This window comes from Helianthus annuus, chromosome 1 (genome assembly GCF_002127325.2).
Source record: "Helianthus annuus cultivar XRQ/B chromosome 1, HanXRQr2.0-SUNRISE, whole genome shotgun sequence".
Classification (NCBI taxonomy): domain Eukaryota; kingdom Viridiplantae; phylum Streptophyta; class Magnoliopsida; order Asterales; family Asteraceae; genus Helianthus; species Helianthus annuus.
Genome location: NC_035433.2, coordinates 68,232,348 through 68,253,587, shown reverse-complemented (window position 1 = coordinate 68,253,587; position 21,240 = coordinate 68,232,348). Strand labels below are relative to the sequence as shown.

At 35.7% G+C, this 21,240-nt stretch overlaps 1 long non-coding RNA gene across 1 annotated transcript; it reads left to right on the top strand.

Moving 5' to 3' along the window:
• Window positions 1-19,114: 19,114 nt before the first annotated feature.
• On the top strand, window positions 19,115-20,658 carry LOC118481739. Its single transcript, XR_004866061.1, has 3 exons — window positions 19,115-19,201; window positions 19,522-19,611; window positions 20,434-20,658. It is a non-coding gene; the product is annotated as an uncharacterized LOC118481739 (long non-coding RNA).
• Window positions 20,659-21,240: the final 582 nt, after the last annotated feature.

Genomic DNA, 21,240 nt, shown 5'->3' with positions numbered 1-21,240 from the left:
AAAGATAAATAAATTCTATTTTCCATGTAGTGGCTTTTAATATAATAAATGTTTGGCAATAATGTTATCGTCTCTTCATTTTACTGTTTTGCAATTACTGTTTCGTTCAATTTCATCTGTCAATTAGTGTTGATTTTTCCAGTAATACTTTGCTTGGCGTTTTTTGGCGTTTTATATAGCAACATCGTGCTTTGCTAGCATCCATTCTCACAGTTTTCACACTATCAGGCGTTTTGGTGTTTGTAGTTTTTGGCGTTTTATACTCAATTTTTTTATTAGTAGGGAATTAGATAATAAACATCAGAGAATTAGATAACAGACAATAGAAAATGAAAAAAAAAAGTTAAAAATTATAATCTAATTTCTCATCCAAAAATCTTCACTGTCATCAGCCTCTTCTACTTTAACATTTTTGGCATTTTGAACCTGTTTTGAATACCTTATGTAGATCCTTATTTTCCTACATAACGCCCGTCTTTAAAAGATGCTTATTTTTTGTGGCATCCCTTATTGTGGTTTGATATATACTTGTTTGGTGACATGTCGAAGATCAACGCCTGCTCGAATGTATTGACCCCTTCATGCCATCAATATATCCATCAAGAACAAAGTGACATGATGACATTTCAGTGTCATCAGTCTCTTTTTCATGAATATTTGTCCATCTCATTCAGCAAAAGCTTATAGAGATACCCACCTCAGAGAAGAATCCATTCAGTGAATCTTCATTCAGAACAATACTTAATATAGAAGAAACGAGGTTCCGCAGCTGTGGCTTTTTTAACTATTTCTTTGGCGTTTTAAAGTGAATGGCTTCTAGGAAACATGGCGTTGTTTTTGGTTTGTTGATCAATTGATTGTGCAGAGATGTCTCTCTTATAGGATGTTTTTGGCGCGTAGTTTAGGCAGGATTTTATTTATAATAAATGATATTAATAAAGTAGCTGTCTTTTCAGTTACTGTGTGTATTTTTACTGTTTTTGTTCAGCTTTTTATGAGTTTTTGGGGTCATAGACTTTCCATCTCCCAAGTTTGGCGTTTTTTAATGGCTTTAAGTAGTTTTTGGCATTTTTTCCATTTTTAGCTTTTAATAATACTTTTCCAAATTACTTTTATTATAGTTTGAGAGTTTTTGGCGTTTTACTGCATTATGACTTTTTGGCGTTTTATTAATATAATGTATTTTTTTATTCTAAGTTGAAAAATACATAACAAACAACAGAAAAAGAAAATTTAAAAAATAAAAATAAAAACAATTCATCTTCCAAATCTTCAGTCATCAGTCTCTTTCTTCTTTGAAACATGTTCACTGGCGGTTTGGCTTTGTCATGCTTGTGTTTTTGTGGCCGCTTTGAAAGACAAAATGACATGAGTTTTTTTTTTTAATATGTATCTTCAAACCACTCATTAGTGTCATTCGTCTTTTCATGCCATTATAATATTCATCAATAAGAAAACACAAAAAATGACATAAGTCTGACACCAGCATCTTTTTGTATATGATTTGTCCATCTCATGCAGCAAAATGTTATTTGAGTCACAACACCTCAGGGAAGAATGCATTCTCCGAAACTTGGCGTAGAACAATATTGAATATACAAGAAACGATATTTTCCATTTTTGGCGTTTTACTGAGGAAATAGTGTATCTGAAAGTAACGTCGATTTTTTGGAATCTTTGATGTTTGAGTGTTTTGGCGTTTTCTAAGATGATTGGTATATAGTAAAATATGGCGTTTTGAGTAGGTGTGTTTGATGTTTTGGGGATTTTGGCGTTTGTAATATGAATGGTATATAGTAGAAAATATGGCGTTTCAGGTTCTGGGGGTGTGTTTTTATGTCTGAGATGTTTTGTTTATATGGGGATGTGTTTTGGCCCGTAATGGCGTTTTATTCATCAGTTTGGCGTTTTTGGTATATAAGTGTAAAGACCCTTTTACCCTTAATGAAGCGCGTCCACTTAATAGAATTCGTGTTATTCAGGAAAACGCCACCGCGCCAATCTAGTCCATAGATTGTTTTGATCGGACGATCCATAAGCGTTCTCACCATTCTCATACTTTTCACTCTTTCCTCTAAATCCTAACCCTATATATATATAGAAACGGGTTTAGAAGAAAACGCTCAAAAGTGTGAGAACGCATCCTGGCCTAACACGTGTCCCGTGGCATAGAGAAGGGCGGAGGGGCTTTTTTGTCTTTTCATTCTTCTTTTATTTTCACAACGCGGTATAATATTTTCTGGCGTCTAAGTTTTTTTTTTTGGCGTTAATTGTATTTATTAAACTTTTTGGCGCTTAATTAATTGTTTTTGTGTCACATATATAAATTTTTTGGCGTTATATCGTTTTCTGGTTATTTTTTTGGCGTTTGTGGCGTTTTGTATAATAATTCATTACGAGTAATGTGGGGAGTTCAAATGAGAAGAATTTTTTTGTAAGAATAAAAAAGAAGAAATTTCAACCAATAATAGTGCTTCATTTTACTTCATTAAATTTTTGTATTTAATATTAATGTAAGGGTATATTGGTAAACTTAGATAGATCATTAATTGTTAGTCTTCCTTTTTAATAGCTAACTACATTAAATTTGTAACTTATTTTCAAAATAACTTATTTTTTCAAAAAAAAAAGAAAAAATATATATTAAAGTGTAGCATAAATTACGAGGTGTGTAGGATGAATTACTAGCTGTGTAGGATAAATTTCAATATGTGGAGGATAAATTTCAAAACGTGTAGGTTAAATTTTGATGTGTGTAAGCAAAAATTTGTGTGTGGAGGATGATAGTGTTTATGACTAATTAACTAGTTAAAGATAATAATAAATGAGTTGATAGAAAAACTATTTAATGTTTTACATTTGTATCCTTTATTCTTTTTCTTCTTAATTTAATTTTATTCTCAAATGAACCTTCCCCAACGAGTAATTAATATTTGTATAAGATTAAAATAAGTCCAATTTTTCTTTTTGGCGTTTATTGAATTTTTTGGCGCTTCAATACCCTTTACAAGGTGCTTTGCCAGCAGCTGTTCTCCTAGTTTTCATTCTACTAGCGTTTTGGTGTTTGTAGTTTTTGGCGTTTTATATAATAGTGTATTTTATTTATAGAGAATTAGATAACAAAACAACATATAACTAGATATCAATACAATATAAAATGAAAACAAAAATAATTAAAAATGGTAATCTAATCTTTCTTTCCAATCTTCAATGTCATCAGCCTCTTCCTTCTTGAATTTGTTTTTAGCGTTTTGAATATTTTTTGAATAATTTAGCTAGATGCCAACTTTCCTTCATAAACCCCGTCTTTTTCAGAAGAAGCTGCTTAGTGGCATCCTGTTTTTTGGTGTGATATTCTTGTTTGGTGGCATGCCATTATAGATCAACTCTTGTTTGATGCTATTTGTAATAATGGAGTCCAAAATAGCATTTTATACTTGTGTTGAACCCTTTCTTCCATGCCTATAATCATCAAGAACAAAGCTCACATGATGGCATATCACTGTCATCAGTCTCTTTTTCTTGAATATTTGTCCACCTCATCCAGCAAAATATTATTGAGTTAACCCCCTCAGAAAAAGGATCCATTTCAGTGAAAGCTTTGCCATCTGTGGCGTTTTAAAGGGAGTGGTTTCTAGAGGATATGACGTTTTTTGTGTTTTTCTGGGTGTGATTAATTTCATTGTGTATAGACCCCTCTCTTATAGGAGTTTTTTGGCGCGTAGTTTAGGCTGGACTTTTTATTGTAATAAATGATGGTAATAAGTAACTGTCTTTTCAGTTACTGTTTTTGTATTTACTTTGTTGATCAGCTTTTATCAGTTTTATAGGTTATAGACATCCCATCTTCTAGGTTTGGTGTTTTTTTAAATGGCCTTATGCAGACCAACATGACAAAATACAATAACAGAGTAAATAAAATATTAAGCAGGAAAAATATTTTTTGTTATTTTTGGCGTTTTGTTAGGGTTAACCATTTTTAGTATTATTTTGGCGCTTTGCTAATAAAGATAGAAATATATCATTTAATTATCTTAAAAAAAAGAAGATTACATAGAAGGAAAAAAAGAGGAAAAAAAATTAAAATCCTTCGTCAGAAGGTACTTTATCCGAATAGTATCCATCACTTGTGTCATCTTCTTCCTCCTCGAAGTCTCCATCTTGATCTTCATCCATGTCATCACATTCACCTTCATCAGCTTCTTGTTCCTGAAGATTCTGAAGCCTCCACCTGAACATGTCTTGCATTAACTCCAATTTTGAGTCTATTTCTGTGTTGGTACAAGTGGCGTTATGCAATTCTTCCATGAAACCCAGTCGCTGCTTTGTCATGATGTTCTCTAGCCAGTAGACTTCCTGCTCTCCGCTGTCGTATGTAACCGTCACCATGTCTGTTTCATCATCAAAACGCCATGATGTCATGACAGGGTCTGGCTTCACATCTCCTTTGATTGATCCAAATTTGCTGGTTAATGCTTTCACAAGCATATGCGTTTCATGGCATTCGTTGTCTAGAGCGATGCCAATGGATAAGATTTGCCTCTGTATCTCTTCTTCCATCTTCAGAATTGCCCTGGCCGTCTTAACATACACCCTCCTTCTGTTGTCAAAATGGAGGACGTATCGCCTGATTCCCAGAGTGTATCTCCACGAAACAATTGTTGCCATTTTTGGCGTTTTGTTTTGGTTGGCGTTTTTGGTTAACGATTTTTTTTTTACAGAAAATGATAGATTGAAGTGATTATGGAAGCTATGTTTTACGTTTGTTTATATAATGATGTTTTTGGCGCGTAATTTAGGAGAGAATTTCTTCTAATAAATGTTAATAACTGAAATTCAGTTATTTGTGTTTTTTCATCTTCCTGTAATATTCAGCGCGTTTTATTACTAATTTTTGGTGTTTTGTTTTTAATGGCGTTTTATTTTTTTGTATGGCGTTTTATCATTTGATGGCGTTTTGAATATGAGGGGTAAAAGACCCTTTTACCCTTAATGAAGCGTGTCCCACATAATAATATTGATGTTATTTACGAAAACGCCACCGCGCAATCTAGTCCATGGATTGTTTTGATCTGACGATCCATAAGCGTTCTCACTGTTCTCACACTTTTCACCGTTTTCTCTAAATCCTGGCCCTATATATATATATATATATATATATATATATAATATACAAACTAGTCGAATTGGGTTTAAACCTTTTAAAATCACTTCAAATCAGAATGTTTGGTTAAATAACCCATATCCAATGAGACTTCGCACTCGGAATGGTATAAACCAGATTCTACCTGGTCAACGCTTAATCTCGCGAAACCGAATAATATTCTAAGTAGCGAGTCAAGTAATATAACTTACAAAAAGACTCGTGAACATTCTAACGCATATTTATATATGTTTCATTATGGACTATATAGCATTCCGGATAATCGTGCTTAGGATATACAACCTGAAACAGGGCTTTGCTTCAAAGAACTTATTTAAACAGAATATTCGCTAAGAAAAGGTAAATACTCTTAGCCTAGTTTTATTTGAAAACTTAGGATACGACATTAGCCGCTTGGAGCGTGTATTATATAAATGGGCAAAAGCTTTCACAAATATAAGAATCCTGTTTAATCTGTATTGCTCGAATAACATTAAACACTGGGGGTAATGGTACTGTGTCCGGGTGTCCTGACTCATCAACTAGGAATGGCCATATAAAATACGTGCAGGGTAGTAGGTATACTCCTAGAAGGCGTGGTATTAAAGATGGTGTTGTCACGGCCCTCGGCCCCGGTTTGACCCAGTCCAGAGCCGCGAGGCAGGAAATCCCGTGGTATTAAATTTAAGTGACAGCGGAAGTCTTTTAAAAACAGGATCTTTTAATATTAAAACTGCCTGTTTACATAATTTAGGGATAAAACCTTGTAATTTACAATAAGGTCATTTTACTGAGAAATCTTTATTTTACCAAAACATGTTTCTTTATTTATTTACATTGAGCCACTTCTCTAAGAGCGATTACAATGTTTCTGATTATCAACCAACTACCCACAATATTTGTCACTCGACCAGCCATCGGTAGCCTCATTGCCCGATGGTGTCTGTGACTATGGTCATATCACCCCTTGGCTATCCCGTTATCCAATGGTGACGGTTATCAAGTAATGTATACAAAACCCCACATACCGGCTGTAATTTGGTGATTACAAAGACTTAATCCCTGTAATTATAACTTTGTAAATAACTTGGAGTTTTGTAAAATAGTTGATAAAAAGAGAATGACTCACATTGCAGATCTAACGAGCAGTGTATAAGCCTACTGATTAGCCTTGATTAACCTAATTTAATTAACAATGCACACAAACGGGGTTAGTAACTAATACAGCATTTACGACAATTCACGAGATTAAACCCTCACAACGATTGACAAAGTGCAATACTTAAATATTCAGCGGATTCACAACGAATGACAGAGTATAGTCCATATTCGGACAGCACTCAAACATTCAAGTCGAAATCACGATGAATAACAAAGTATAAACCCAATTTGAGCAGCACTCAAACAATCGTTGGATAGTTTAAATCGATCGGACGTTGAATCGTAATAACGATCGAGTTATTACCCTGTTTGTTGCAGCAGCGTTCCGTGCAATGTGTGTTTTGGACTGTTTCTGCTATATCTCAGCGTCTATTTGGAATTCAAACGTCGAATCAGTGTCAGATTTCAAGTCCCAAGGCCCCCTATATATACCCGAATTTTGTACCTCCCGCGTGTCGCGGAAGAATACGCGACCCCTGTCGCGTGTCGCGGGGCAAGTCCCCCTAGCCTAGAGTAGGCTTGTCACCTGGGTAGCCTTGCTGAGTCGACGTTGCTCGAAAATTTAGAAAGCGAATTTTGATGATAATTATCAATTAGGGTTTAACCCCCTTGAGTTTTAGGGGCCCTGACCCTGATTCTGATTGTTTTGAAAATTATAGGGTTTATGCAGAATTACTTGGGTTTCTCAATTAGGGTTTCCTTATTAATTAACATAATAAGTATTAAATTTAATGAGAGTTGTCACATCCTCCCCACCTTAAGAAAAATCTCTTCCTCGAGATTTACTGGAATAGATGAGGATATTTCCGCTTCATTTTTTATTCCAGCTCGCAAGTGTATTCCGGTCCTCTTTTTGAATCCCACTTGACTTTGACTAGCACTAGTCGCTTATGTTTGAGAAACTTGACTTTTCTATCTTCTATCTATAGTGGTTTCTCTACGAATTTCAGCTTTTCATTTACCTCTACATCTTGAAGAGGTACTACCAGGGATTCGTCTGATAAACATTTTTTGAGATTGGATACATGAAATACATCATGTACTCCGGCTAATTCTTCTGGTAGTTGTAAATGATAAGCAACTGGTCCTATTCGTTGGATTACTGGAAATGGTCCTATGTATCTTGGACTCAGTTTTCCTTTCTTACCAAATCGTACTACTCCTTTCCAAGGGGAAACTTTCAAAAGTACTTTGTCTCCGACTTGAAACTCTAGTGGCTTGCGGCGATTATCTGCATAGCTTTTCTGGCGATCTCTAGCAGTCTTCAGTCTTTCCTTGATTTGAGTTATCTTATCCGTGGTCTCTTGCACAATTTCCGCACCTGATAATTGACTTTCTCCTATGTCTGCCCAACAAACTGGGGTTCTGCACTTGCGTCCATACAGTGCTTCGAATGGGGCAGCTTCGATGCTTGAATGATAACTATTGTTATAGGAGAATTTAATTAAGGGTAAGTGGTTATCCCAATTACCACCAAAATCAATTACACATGCTCGGAGCATGTCTTCCAAGGTTTGTATCATCCTTTCACTTTGTCCGTCTGTTTGAGGATGATATGCAGTACTTAAATTGAGTCGGGTTCCCATTGCTTCTTGGAAACTAGTCCAGAAATGGGAAGTGAAACGACTATCCCTATCCGATACAATGGAGAGTGGGACTCCATGTAAGGATACTACTTCATTTACGTACAACTTGGCTAGCCTTTCCATGCTAAAGGTTTCTTTCATTGGTAGAAAATGCGCTGATTTGGTTAATCGATCCACAATTACCCAAATCGCATCATTACCTTTTCTTGTTTTGGGTAACTTAGTAACAAAATCCATTGTTATGAGTTCCCATTTCCATACAGGCATTTTCAACTGTTGTAGTAGTCCTGAAGGTTTCTGGTGTTCGGCCTTAACTTGTGAACAAGTAAGACATTTAGATACGTATTCAGCTATATCCTTTTTCATTCCTATCCACCAGAAATTGTTTCTTAAATCTTGGTACATCTTATTGTTTGCTGGATGTACGGTATACCGAGATTTATGAGCTTCTTCTAAAATCTTATTCCTTAATTCTCCCTGCTTAGGTACCCAAGTTCGTTTCTTGTGAAATCTCCAAATTCCATCATTTTCTTGCTCTAGTTCTTTTATATAACCTTTCATTCCTTCAGCATCATCCTTGATTGCTGTTTCGTGCACTTTCTTCAATTGTTCCATTAAATCTAATTGTAGATTTATTCTAAGCATACGAACTCGTCGTTGCTTCTCATGATACTTACGACTTAAGGCGTCTGCAACTACGTTTGCCTTTCCCTTGTGATATTGAATATCACAGTCGTAATCGCTTAGGATTTCCATCCATCTTCTTTGCCTCATATTTAACTCTTTTTGCCCAAATATGTACTTTAGACTTTTATGATCTGTATAAACAGTAAATTTACTTCCATACAGATAATGTCTCCAAATTTTAAGGGCAAAAATTATGGCTCCTAACTCCAAGTCATGAGTCGTATAATTTTCCTCGTGCTTCTTCAATTGCCTGGAGGCATACGCAATTACCTTCTTGCGTTGCATCAGTACACACCCAAATCCTAATTTTGAAGCATCACAATATACTTCAAAATCTTCTGTTCCTTCTGGCAAGGCTAAAATTGGAGCATTTGTCAATATTTGCTTTAAGATTTTAAAAGCTTCTTCTTGTCTAGGTCCCCATTCAAACTTAATTGCTTTACAGGTGAGCTTGGTCAAAGGTACAACTATTTTGGAAAAATCCTTAATAAAGCGTCTATAGTATCCAGCTAATCCTAGAAAACTTCTAATTTTCATAGCCGTTTGCGGGACCTTCCATTTGGTGATTGCTTCTACTTTAGCAGGATCTACGTGAATTCCTTCGTGATTCACCATGTGACCTAAAAATTGTACTTCTTGCAGCCAGAATTCACACTTCGAGAATTTTGCGTAAAGCTTTTCCTTTCTTAACAAAGTTAAGAGTGCATGTAGGTGCTCACAATGTTCTTCCTGACTTTTGGAATAAATAAGTATATCGTCGATGAAAACAATTACAAATTTATCTAAGTATGGTTTACAGATCCGATTCATCATGTCCATAAATGCTGCTGGAGCATTTGTTAGTCCAAAGGGCATGACTGTAAACTCATAATGGCCATACCTAGTTCTGAAAGTTGTTTTAGGTATGTCTTCTTCTTGTACTTTCTGCTGGTGATATCCGGATCTTAAGTCTATCTTAGAAAAATACCTAGCGCATTGGAGTTGATCAAAAAGATCGTCAATCCTAGGTAATGGGTATCGATTCTTAATTGTAACCTTATTTAGTTCCCTATAATCGATACACATCCTCATCGATCCATCCTTCTTTTTCACAAACAACACTGGTGCTCCCCAAGGAGATGAACTAGGTTGTATAAATCCTTTGCTTAGTAATTCATCTAGCTGCTTTTTCAGTTCTAGCATTTCGGTGGGTGCTAATCGATAAGGTGCCTTGGCTATTGGTGTAGTACCAGGAATTAGATGAATTCTAAACTCTACTTCTCTATCGGGTGGTAACCCGGGTAATTCTTCTGGAAAGACATCTGGGTATTCTGAGACTACAGGGATGTCCTGAAGTTCCTTACTTTTAGTGTTAATGATTACGGAAATCATATACACTACTTCTTGTTTTCTTGAATAACTAGCCAACTTCATTACTGAAATGAATTTCAGTGGCTTTCGAGGTCTATCTCCTGTAATTAAAATTACCTCTCCTGTGGGGGTACGAATTTCTACGGAATTCTTATCACACAGGATTCGAGCATGGTTGGCTACCAACCAATCCATTCCTAACACCACATCGAATCCGGCTAATTTCATAGGTAACAGGTTGGCAGAAAACTTATGGCCTAATAGTTCTATCTTTCCTTCTTGAAAACCTTATTTACGTTAACAGAATTCCCATCTGCCGTTTCGACTGTAAAAATCTGCCTAAGGGTGATTAAGCGTAAATTAAGAGCTTGGCAGAATGAAGTATTGATAAAACTTTGATTTGCACCAGAGTCAAATAATACTTTTGCAAACACGTCATGAACTAAGAACGTACCGGCTATCACATCTGGAATGAGTTCTGCTTCCTGGGTGGTCAGCTGGAATGCTCTGGCATTCTTCTTAGTAGCTCCGTCAGCTGGTTTGCCTTTGTTATCTGCTGGTTTAACCAATTTAGGACATTCGGGTTTGAAATGCCCAGCTTCTCCGCAGTTATAGCAGATCTTGGTCTTTTTCCTACAATCTTCCTCACGATGTCTTATCATTTTGCAAAAATTGCAGGTCACATTGCATCTTCCAAAGTGCTTCTTTCTACAATTTCTGTAAAAAGGAAGATTTGAGAATCGTCCTGTTCCTCTTTTCTTAGTATTACCCATACGAAATCCTTGGGTAATCTTTTGAGCCAAATCCTTCTTTCGATCTTCTTCTCTTGTGCGCACCAGTTCATCAGTTAGGGTATTAGCTAATTCCACAGCATCGTCTATAGTGCGAGGTCTCGCAGCCTTAATGATGTTACGGATTTCACTAATTAATCCCTAAATATAGCGAGAAATGAGTACCGGTTCTGGCGAAACCAGTGTTGGTACCACTCTAGCATATTCAAAGAATGTCGAAGTATAACCGCGACAATCTACACCCGTCATACGATGATTTAGGAACTTATTTGCCATTTGTTCTTTTTCATACTCAGGACAATATTTTCTTTCTACAAGATTCTTAAACTCTTCCCAGTTCATAGCATAGGCCATCCTTCTTCCTTTTGCTTGTAATACTGTGTTCCACCATTCTAGCGCCCCTTCTTTGAACAAATTTGACGCATACATGACTTGATCTTCTTCGGCACATTTACTTATTGCAATTACTGCTTCGGTTTTTTCTAACCAACGCAGTGTTGCAGTTGCCCCTTCTTTACCTGCAAATTCTGCTGGTTTGCAGGCAAGGAATTCTTTGTAAGTGCAACCAGGAGTTGCAGCTTTCATTTTCTTAGAGAGTGGGGCCTGTCGTGGATTATTATCGTCATGATTGCTGCCTCCATTTATGCTGTTACTGTCTTTATCTTCCGGAGTACGTTTACTAGGAATGATTTGTTATGGTTCAGCAGGTTTCTGAGCAGCAGCCAGGATGGCTGGAATAGCATTAGCTATCCCTTGAGCAACAATATTTTCGATATCTTGTCTAGTCATATATTGGTTTTCCTGATTTTGCTCAGATTGGTTTACTTCATTTACTGGTTGGCCATCGTTATCCATCTGTTTATTATTGTAAGTGTAGCTTATTAGTGTCAAATAATTGATAATCAAATACATAGATTAAACACACAACTTTTACAACACGCATATATAGCCAAAATTATCGATTTTCTCGACTTCTATTTTTATATAGGTTATATAGGCATCCATACACACTGTTTATCTTACAATGTGTTATTTCCTATTTTACAGAGTTATATTTTACTACTACTGTTATTATACAGACATACTTCCCAACCCCACTATTCTTTGGTCAACTGGCAGTTTAGTAGCGACGCTCCCTCTCGTCGTATTTCCAGGAGATTTGTTCCCCCATTTCTCGGATCCTATTCCCTGTACCTATCAGTTCTTCACCAAACTGAGGAAGTTCGGCTAAGTTTTCGTTTCTCATTGGAGGGTTGGGGAAAGGTTCTGGATCAAACTGTGGGAGAAAGGTATAAGGACTATTGATTATGTTTTGAAATTGCCAGTCGTTCGTCCACCACTCTTCTATTTCGCCTAAAGGCCGAGTGTGGATTAGAGGTGTAACACCCTTGCTATTATTTTAATGTTTTAGTATAATTTATGAAAATAAACATGTAATCATGATTACATATCAATTAAGAATACAAGTTAATTAAAACTTTTCTAAATTTTATAACGTTACATCATGATTGGTAAAAATTTGCCGTTTAGAAATAACGACTAAACTATGTGCGGAAGCTTGTAACTGCATTGTGTTCGGTCCTTCAACGAGCTTGATCTTCATCCGTAAGCTTACTAAAGTTTACCTGTAATCAAAACCAACACCAATGTTAGTTTTGATACTAAGATAACTAATTTTATCAAGTCCCTTTATCGACAAATGAAAATAAAATAAATTTTTCCAATTCATGCCTCCCGCGACACGCGGGGGGAGTCCCTTGTTCTGTCGCGTGTCGCGTCCCAATTACCGGATCCCTCGCGTGGCGCGGGGGAAACTAATTTCCAGCAGGTCCGTTTATGGACCTGCATTTTCTGCCCAGCTCAAGTTTTTTTTTAACAAAAATTAAACTTCAAATGGCCATAACTTTTAATCCATATGTCCATTTTAGACGATTCTTTTTCCTACGCGTCCGTAATTAAATTGCGGACCCGTTTATCACCTTGGTTTGCATAAAAATCTGATTTATCCAATGTTGGCTCATAAGTCGTTTAGGTGATTATTCGACCCGTTTAGCATTATTATTTCACTACATGCTCTAAAAAGAAAAATAGTTAATTCCTATCATTTTACCCATCCCGGGCTTGTCAAACCTTAACGTTTTCACTCCCATCCTAGAGTTTACGTAGGTGTTTACATTCACCGATTCATTTGTATCTATCTAAGCATTTAACCACAATTTACTTCTTAGTCTACTTTAGCCGCAAACGTTTTTGCCTATACTTTTTATATGCATCTAAGGGTTTCAAAATCAATAAACAAGTTTCTAAACAAACTCTAACGGTCGTTTACCCGATTTACCCATCAAGGGCTTTTTGGTCAATTCTAGTCTCATATTTTAAGACGAAGTCTCTCACTAATTATTTGACCAAAAATAACACTTTTAACCACAACATAATTATGCGTACCTGGCTCGGATCAACATATTGACCCATTTTAATACCTTGTCTTCATTTGTTTGCTATTTCATAGCTTCGCTAATTCCCGAGCCGTTCATCCTGCGAGCACGAGAATCGGCATACACTTATTAGTCGTTAATTGTCAAATGGTATCAATATTACCATTTGACCCGTTTTACCCTTTTTATTAGTTTAGGCTTACTTATAAAGTGGCCATCAAAAACTCATTTTATCTTAGTCCTTTTGTGACTAATTTACCGTTCCACCCCGTTTCACCATTAACTATGGTTTTTAACATTTGTTTTTGGTTCCGACCCGTATCATTTTGCGTCGAAAACCTTATTTCGAATACTATCTCTATTGTATTTATAACTTATAGAGTAGACACATATTCTACAAAAGGTGTAAGTTTCACTTACCTTGCATCCATGCCACGCTTTTCTTTCCGTACTTGCTCCGTTTGACCCGCTTCATCCACAAGGTTCCATCTAGCTCGTTAGGCGTCAAACTATCATCATATTTCGTAAGGTCGTTAGATTAGTCATAATCATTTATGACTATTCCATCCTACGGGTTTTATGTCGAATTTATCATTCGTCCATATCAAAATTATCATTCGATCTAATCATTGATCGGTTTGACGTTTTAAAAGTCAATTGACTTATCAACATATTCAAATGCACATTTGGTTCAATGAACTCACTTAGGCATATTTCATCCAAACTCTTAACGAAATCAAATTTTACATACTAACTAGTAGGCCGCGATTTCATTTAGGCGTTTCATATCACTGAAAATGGGCTGTTTTTGGTGACTTGTTTAACCTGTTTACAAGCCTTCAAAAATTATGATTTTTTTGTGTGGCGTACCTCTCTGAGTGTTAGACCTTGTGTTAAAATTTCAAGATCTAACTCTTTACCAAAAATTCGTAAAAATTCATTTACTAAGCTGCAATCAGATTCGTCACTTCTAACTGCAGCTTACGGAAAAATTCATTTAAAATTCCCCGTTTATCCGATCGATGAAATTCCAATTGGCGATTCTTCTAATCACTTAAAACTATCTACAGTAAGAATTTGAGATCATAACTCAATTCCTAAATTGAGTTATGACATTCGTAATGGGCTGCGAATTCTGCCAGAAAACGCAGCTTGAACCTTTGATACGGAAAAATTCATAAAACGCTCAATTTTCGTCGAAAAAATGCGATTCCAGTGGGGTTTTAAAGATATTTCCTGGAATTACATTTTAGACTCAAGAAACACATGTTTTTGTCATGTTTTATTCAGGTTACAGCCAATAGAAGTCGGCTGTAAATTCCGATCAGGAGTTGTTTGAATTCAGCTTTCAATTTAAGCATGTTCTTGACATCATAACACCAATTTTTAGCAATCAAAACCCTAAAAACATCTCATACATGAATTTAGCATCAACAAAATCTGAATTTACTTGAGCTAGGGATGATTTCAATATATACTTGTCTAGGGTTTACTCCTAAACACTATTTCACTTCGGGAGGCATGAATTGGAAAAATTTATTTTATTTTCATTTGTCAATAAAGGGACTTGATAAAATTAGTTATCTTAGTATCAAAACTAACATTGATGTTGGTTTTGATTACAGGTAAACTTTAGTAAGCTTACGGATGAAGATCAAGCTCGTTGAAGGACCGAACACAATGCAGTTACAAGCTTCCGCACATAGTTTAGTCGTTATTTCTAAACGGCAAATTTTTACCAATCATGATGTAACGTTATAAAATTTAGAAAATTTTTAATTAACTTGTATTCTTAATTGATATGTAATCATGATTACATGTTTATTTTCATAAATTATACTAAAACATTAAAATAATAGCAAGGGTGTTACAAGTTGGTAATCAGAGCTCACGGTTAAAGAGTAAAGTGTGTTCAGTTCGAGGCTTGATCGCAAATCCGGTAAGTACAAGTATGTTAATGGTTTAGTATGATTAAAGTGTTGTGAACAACACATAGGGTTATCGTATAATACGCATTACCTCAATTAAATCGATCAAGGATCGATATAGTTAACGAAATTACGTGCATTGACACGTATACCAGAAAGCCTCGTATATCATACGGGCAATTATTGATGTCGACATGACTAACTTTTGTGAATGTTTTAATTAAAGGACACTCTCATCCGAAAGTGACGAGAGTTGAATGAATTGCATATATGACGGAGGAACGGTCCGAGGTATGACAAGCAGAGCATATTCATCAAGGACCTAAATCGCGTAGCGATTGCGAAGGAGGTTAACGACAAGAGAAGCCCGTTGCACAAATAGCAATATGCAACAAACATGTAGAGAATGATTGTTGCATATGTAAATTAAAAGCTTGGAAAGCCTGAATAGAATACCTATCCAGGGTATTATTTCCAAGAAAACTAAATAGAGGTGTTACTTACATGGGGTGTAATGTGAAAATTATAAAAGGTCATGTATATCAGGTGTTGGTCGCTTACTCTGGCCAAGTAAGTAACGAACACGTGGTACCATGAACTCTTATGATGGACACATTTACGTCCGATGTAGTAAGGGCGGGATAAATGGGACTAACTTAAATGGTACCCAAATGAGTCAAACAAGTAAGATGTTTGATAGTAAATGTAAACGCAAGTCGGATGACAGGGAGCGTATTACGTTAGAATAACGAGCCCGAAAGAAGGGACAAACATTAAAGTAAATGAAAGTACAAACCAACTAATGTGAATGCTAAGGCACAAAGGATAAAGTTTGACTGTCATAAGTGATGAAATTCACACAGACAAGTCAAAGGGGTAGAATAAAAGACTTGACTAAATAAAAGCAATGGATTTCGCTAAGACGATCAAATAAATTAAGATGATCTCTAAAACCATGTAAGAATGGTTACTTGACGATGGCTTCAGTAAAGATACCCGATGGACGGGTAGGATTGTGGGCGAATGCGTAAACCGAGAGACGGGAACAAAAAAAAAGGGTCAAAAGACTCGGAATATGAGTCATGACTAAAAGACGGTGAGAATTTGCAAACAGAGATTTTGATAACTATGTTCAACTATTTTAGAGTTGAAGGGGTCGAATAAAGAACGAAGTTTGACGTTCATAAGTGATAAAACCTCACACAAATAAGTCAAACGAGACAAATACAGTATAAGAAATTTGTAGTACAAATAGGCGCAAACCGAATAATAGAAGCGTGAAATATTAATGAGCCTAGGTGATGGGTCGTAAAGGAATGTAGATAGGAAAAAACGCAAACTAGCGAAACAAGAATGTTAAAAACATTAAGATAAGGAACCCGGGTAACGGGTTGTAAAGAAGTACAGGTAAGAACCGGATTATGGTAAGCGTAGGACAAACTGACGTGTAAATGACGTTAGAAGTCATAAAGTCAAAAAGATAATTCGAAAGAAAACAAATGAAGCCTTAGACTACGGTCAAGGTCAAATGAAATCCAAAAAGCAAAAGTAAATGATTCTAAACATAAAAAGGGTACCTTGACACCATAAATATATATACAGTTAAGTAAAGACACAAATAAAAGATGATCTACGGGATCATCTTAAGCTACGGGATTATAAATAGTGTTAAAGTTTTGCGGGACCAAAAGACCTTTGGGTCACAAATAGAAAGAAACGAATTGTAGGGGTCTCACCTTAAAAGGGTAAAAAGGTGAAAATCTAAATAAATAGACTACGAGGCTAAGCGAAAGAACCTACGGGTCATATGGGTTAAACGTGGGAATTGGTTATAATTCCCCGCATTAAATAATAACGGAAAGGAATAGATCCTCTGAAGTAACATTTCTAGAAATGAGAGAAAGATGTAAGACAAAAAGGAAACATAAACTAAAAAAAAATTAGTTTTTAGTCAAAAGCAACGTTTTAACAAACATAAGTAGTATGAGGGGAATTAGAAAAATCTAAAACACACATAAGGCCAGAGATGGCAAATTAGTATACCCGGATGACGAGGTATAAAGTGACGGCGACTAATTAGTCTAGTCGGTAAAACTATTCGAAGTCAAGATAGTGTCATGACAAATATCAAGCGCTTGTTAATATAGGACAAGCGCAGGATAAAACATGTTAACAAGCCTAACACGAATGAGCGGTCAAGTGACAACTTGATCAATAAAGATAAAGGATATAAGCTAAAAATAACGGCCCGCGAGGCCTTATACACGAAAGACGTACGCGTCAATATAAATTAAAACGTTAGATCGAAAGGAACGAATGAATATCTTGTAAACGAAACTAAGTTTGTTTAGTCTAAATTAAAAGAAATACGTAAATAAGGTTTCGGGGACGAAACCTCTTTAAGGGGGGTAGACTTGTAAGACCCCGAAAACGGGTTTGATAATCAAACCACGTTAATACTAAAAGACGGGTAAAGTACCGTTAGTGGTGAAAATTTACCCGGTAAATATTAGGATTTAAGTAAATAAACCTAATATTAATTAAAAGAAGAATAAATACTTTGAGAAAAGTAAGTTTATAAGAAGACCGAGTTAACGGGACTTAAAATAAAACGAGTTATAACTCTCGAAACCCACTAAGTAACTAGGAATATCAACCTAGTTAATTATGTGCTTTGAAAATAATAAAGAAAACTTGGTTTATAATCCTTTTGATAACTCTAAAAACTTGAGGGACTAAAAGGGTTAAATGAGAAAATAGTTTTAATTTAATAAAAATCAAAACAACAAAACACACACTCATGTGTGTGTTCTGGTCGTGATTTACACAGGAGCCACAAAGGATTCTTGATCAAAACCCTAAATCACAATAAATTCAGCCAAATCAAGGGAAATCAAGCTAGGAAATTGGGGCTTTTAATAAATTAGTGATCACCAAGCCTAGGAGATCACAAGGTATGTCAAAATTCGTTGTTTGATTCTATTCAAAATTCTGGATGAACAATTATAATCCGAAATTAGTATTGCATGAATGTTGTTTGGATGATATTAAAGTGAAATAGTGTTTAGGAGTAAACCCTAGACAAGTATATATTGAAATCATCCCTAGCTGTTTTTAGTATTGCATGAGATGTTTTTAGGGTTTTGATTGCTAAAAATTGGTGTTATGATGTCAAGAACATGCTTAAATTGAAAGCTGAATTCAAACAACTCCTGATCGGAATTTACAGCCGACTTGTATTGGTTGTATCCTGAATAAAACATGACAAAAACATGTGTTTCTTGAGTCTAAAATGTAATTCCAGGAAATATCTTTAAAACCCCACTGGAATCGCATTTTTTCGACGAAAATTGAGCGTTTTATGAATTTTTCCGTATCAAAGGTTCAAGCTGCGTTTTCTGGCAGAATTCGCAGCCCATTACGAATGTCATAACTCAATTTAGGAATTGAGTTATGATCTCAAATTCTTACTGTAGATAGCTTTAAGTGATTAGAAGAATCGCCAATTGGAATTTCGTCGATCGGATAAACGAGGAATTTTAAATGAATTTTTCCGTAAGCTGCAGTTAGAAGTGACGAATCTGATTGCAGCTTAGTAAATGAATTTTTACGAATTTTTGGTAAAGAGTTAGATCTTGAAATTTTAACACAAGGTCTAACACTCAGAGAGGTACGCCACACAAAAAAATCATAATTTTTGAAGGCTTGTAAACAGGTTAAACAAGTCACCAAAAACAACCCATTTTCAGTGATATGAAACGCCTAAATGAAATCGCGGCCTACTAGTTAGTATGTAAAATTTGATTTCGTTAAGAGTTCGGATGAAATATACCTAAGTGAGTTCATTGAACCAAATGTGCATTTTAATATGTTGATAAGTCAATTGACTTTTTAAACGTCAAACCGATCAATGATTAGATCGAATGATAATTTTGATATGGACGAATGATAAATTCGACATAAAACCCGTAGGATGGAATAGTCGTAAATGATTATGACTAATCTAACGACCTTACGAAATATGATGATAGTTTGACGCCTAACGAGCTAGATGGAAGCTTGTGGATGAAGCGGGTCAAACGGAGCAAGTACGGAAAGAAAAGCGTGCCATGGATGCAATGTAAGTGAAACTTACACCTTTTGTAGAATATGTGTCTACTCTATAAGTTATAAATACAATAGAGATAGTATTCGAAATAAGGTTTTCGACGCAAAATGATACGGGTCGGAACCAAAAACAAACGTTAAAAACCATAGTTAATGGTGAAACGGGGTGGAACGGTAAATTAGTCACAAAATGACTAAGATAAAACGAGTTTTTGACGGCTACTTTATAAGTAAGCCTAAACTAATAAAAAGGGTAAAACGGGTCAAATGGTAATATTGATACCATTTGACAATTAACGACTAATAAGTGTATGCCGAGTCTCGTGCTCGCAGGATGAACGGCTCGGGAATTAGCGAAGCTATGAAATAGCAAATAAATGAAGACAAGGTATTAAAATGGGTCAATATGTTGATCCGAGCCAGGTACGCATAATTATATTGTGGTTAAAAGTGTTATTTTTGGTCAAATAATTAGTGAGAGGCTTCGACTTAAAATATGAGACTAGAATTGACCAAAAAGCCCTTGATGGGTAAATCGGGTAAACGACCGTTAGAGTTTGTTTAGAAACTTGTTTATTGATTTTGAAACCCTTAGATGCATATAAAAAGTATAGGCAAAAACGTTTGCGGCTAAAGTAGACTAAGAAGTAAATTGTGGTAAAATGCTTAGATAGATACAAATGAATCGGTGAATGTAAACACCTACGTAAACTCTAGGATGGGAGCGAAAACGTTAAGGTTTGACAAGCCCGGGATGGGTAAAATAATAGGAATTAACTATTTTTCTTTTTAGAGCATGTAGTGAAATAATAATGCTAAACGGGTCGAATAATCACCTAAACGACTTATGAGCCAACATTGGATAAATCAGATTTTATGCAAACCAAGGTGATAAACGGGTCCGCAATTTAATTACGGACGCGTAGGAAAAATAATCGTGTAAAATGGACATATGGATTAAAAGTTATGGCCATTTGAAGTTTAATTTTTGTTAAAAAAAAAAAACTTGAGCTGGGCAGAAAATGCAGGTCCAGAAACGGACCTGCTGGAAATTAGTTTCCCCCGCGCCACGCGACGGGATCTGGTAATTGGGACGCGACACGCGACAGAACAAGGGACTCCCCCCCGTGTCGCGGGAGGCATGAATTGGAAAAATTTATTTTATTTTCATTTGTCGATAAAGGGACTTGATAAAATTAGTTATCTTAGTATCAAAACTAACATTGGTGTTGGTTTTGATTACAGGTAAACTTTAGTAAGCTTACGGATGAAGATCAAGCTCGTTGAAGGACCGAACACAATGCAGTTACAAGCTTCCGCACATAGTTTAGTCGTTATTTCTAAACGGCAAATTTTTACCAATCATGATGTAACGTTATAAAATTTAGAAAAGTTTTAATTAACTTGTATTCTTAATTGATATGTAATCATGATTACATGTTTATTTTCATAAATTATACTAAAACATTAAAATAATAGCAAGGGTGTTACAAGAGGGTCTGGAATAGCTGGTTCCAGATTTACTGGAAGTTGGTTTTCAGCCGGATAAGGGTAAAGATTGTTGTTGATAGGGCTAATAACATCACAGCTTGCTAGTAGACGGTCTATTTCTTCTTGAAATGTGATTTCTTCAGTTTGTTTAGAACTCTCTCCTATTTCTATTCCCTTTTCCCTAGAATTTTCCCTGATTTCTATCTCTGCTGGCTTAGAACTTTCTCCGGTTTCGATTCCTTTTCCTTTGTCCATAGGGTTTTCTACTTTGGGGAGTTTCCTAGTGGCTGGCTTCCTCCTGCGCACTTTCCTCCATCCTACATATCTTCTTCTTTTCTTAAGCTTTACTTTTTCCGGAGGTGGAGCTTGAAATTCCAGGGGTTCCTCCACATCAGCAAAATAACCAGTAAAGTCGTGAGAGACTTCGATTGGTACTGGGTATAGATTGAGATTCTGAAATGCTTCAGATAGCTCACTCATGTTGTTTAGCATATATGCAAAATGCACAAAAATGCTAAGTTAAAATCTTATAAGGAAATTTAGATAAACATTCCATTTATT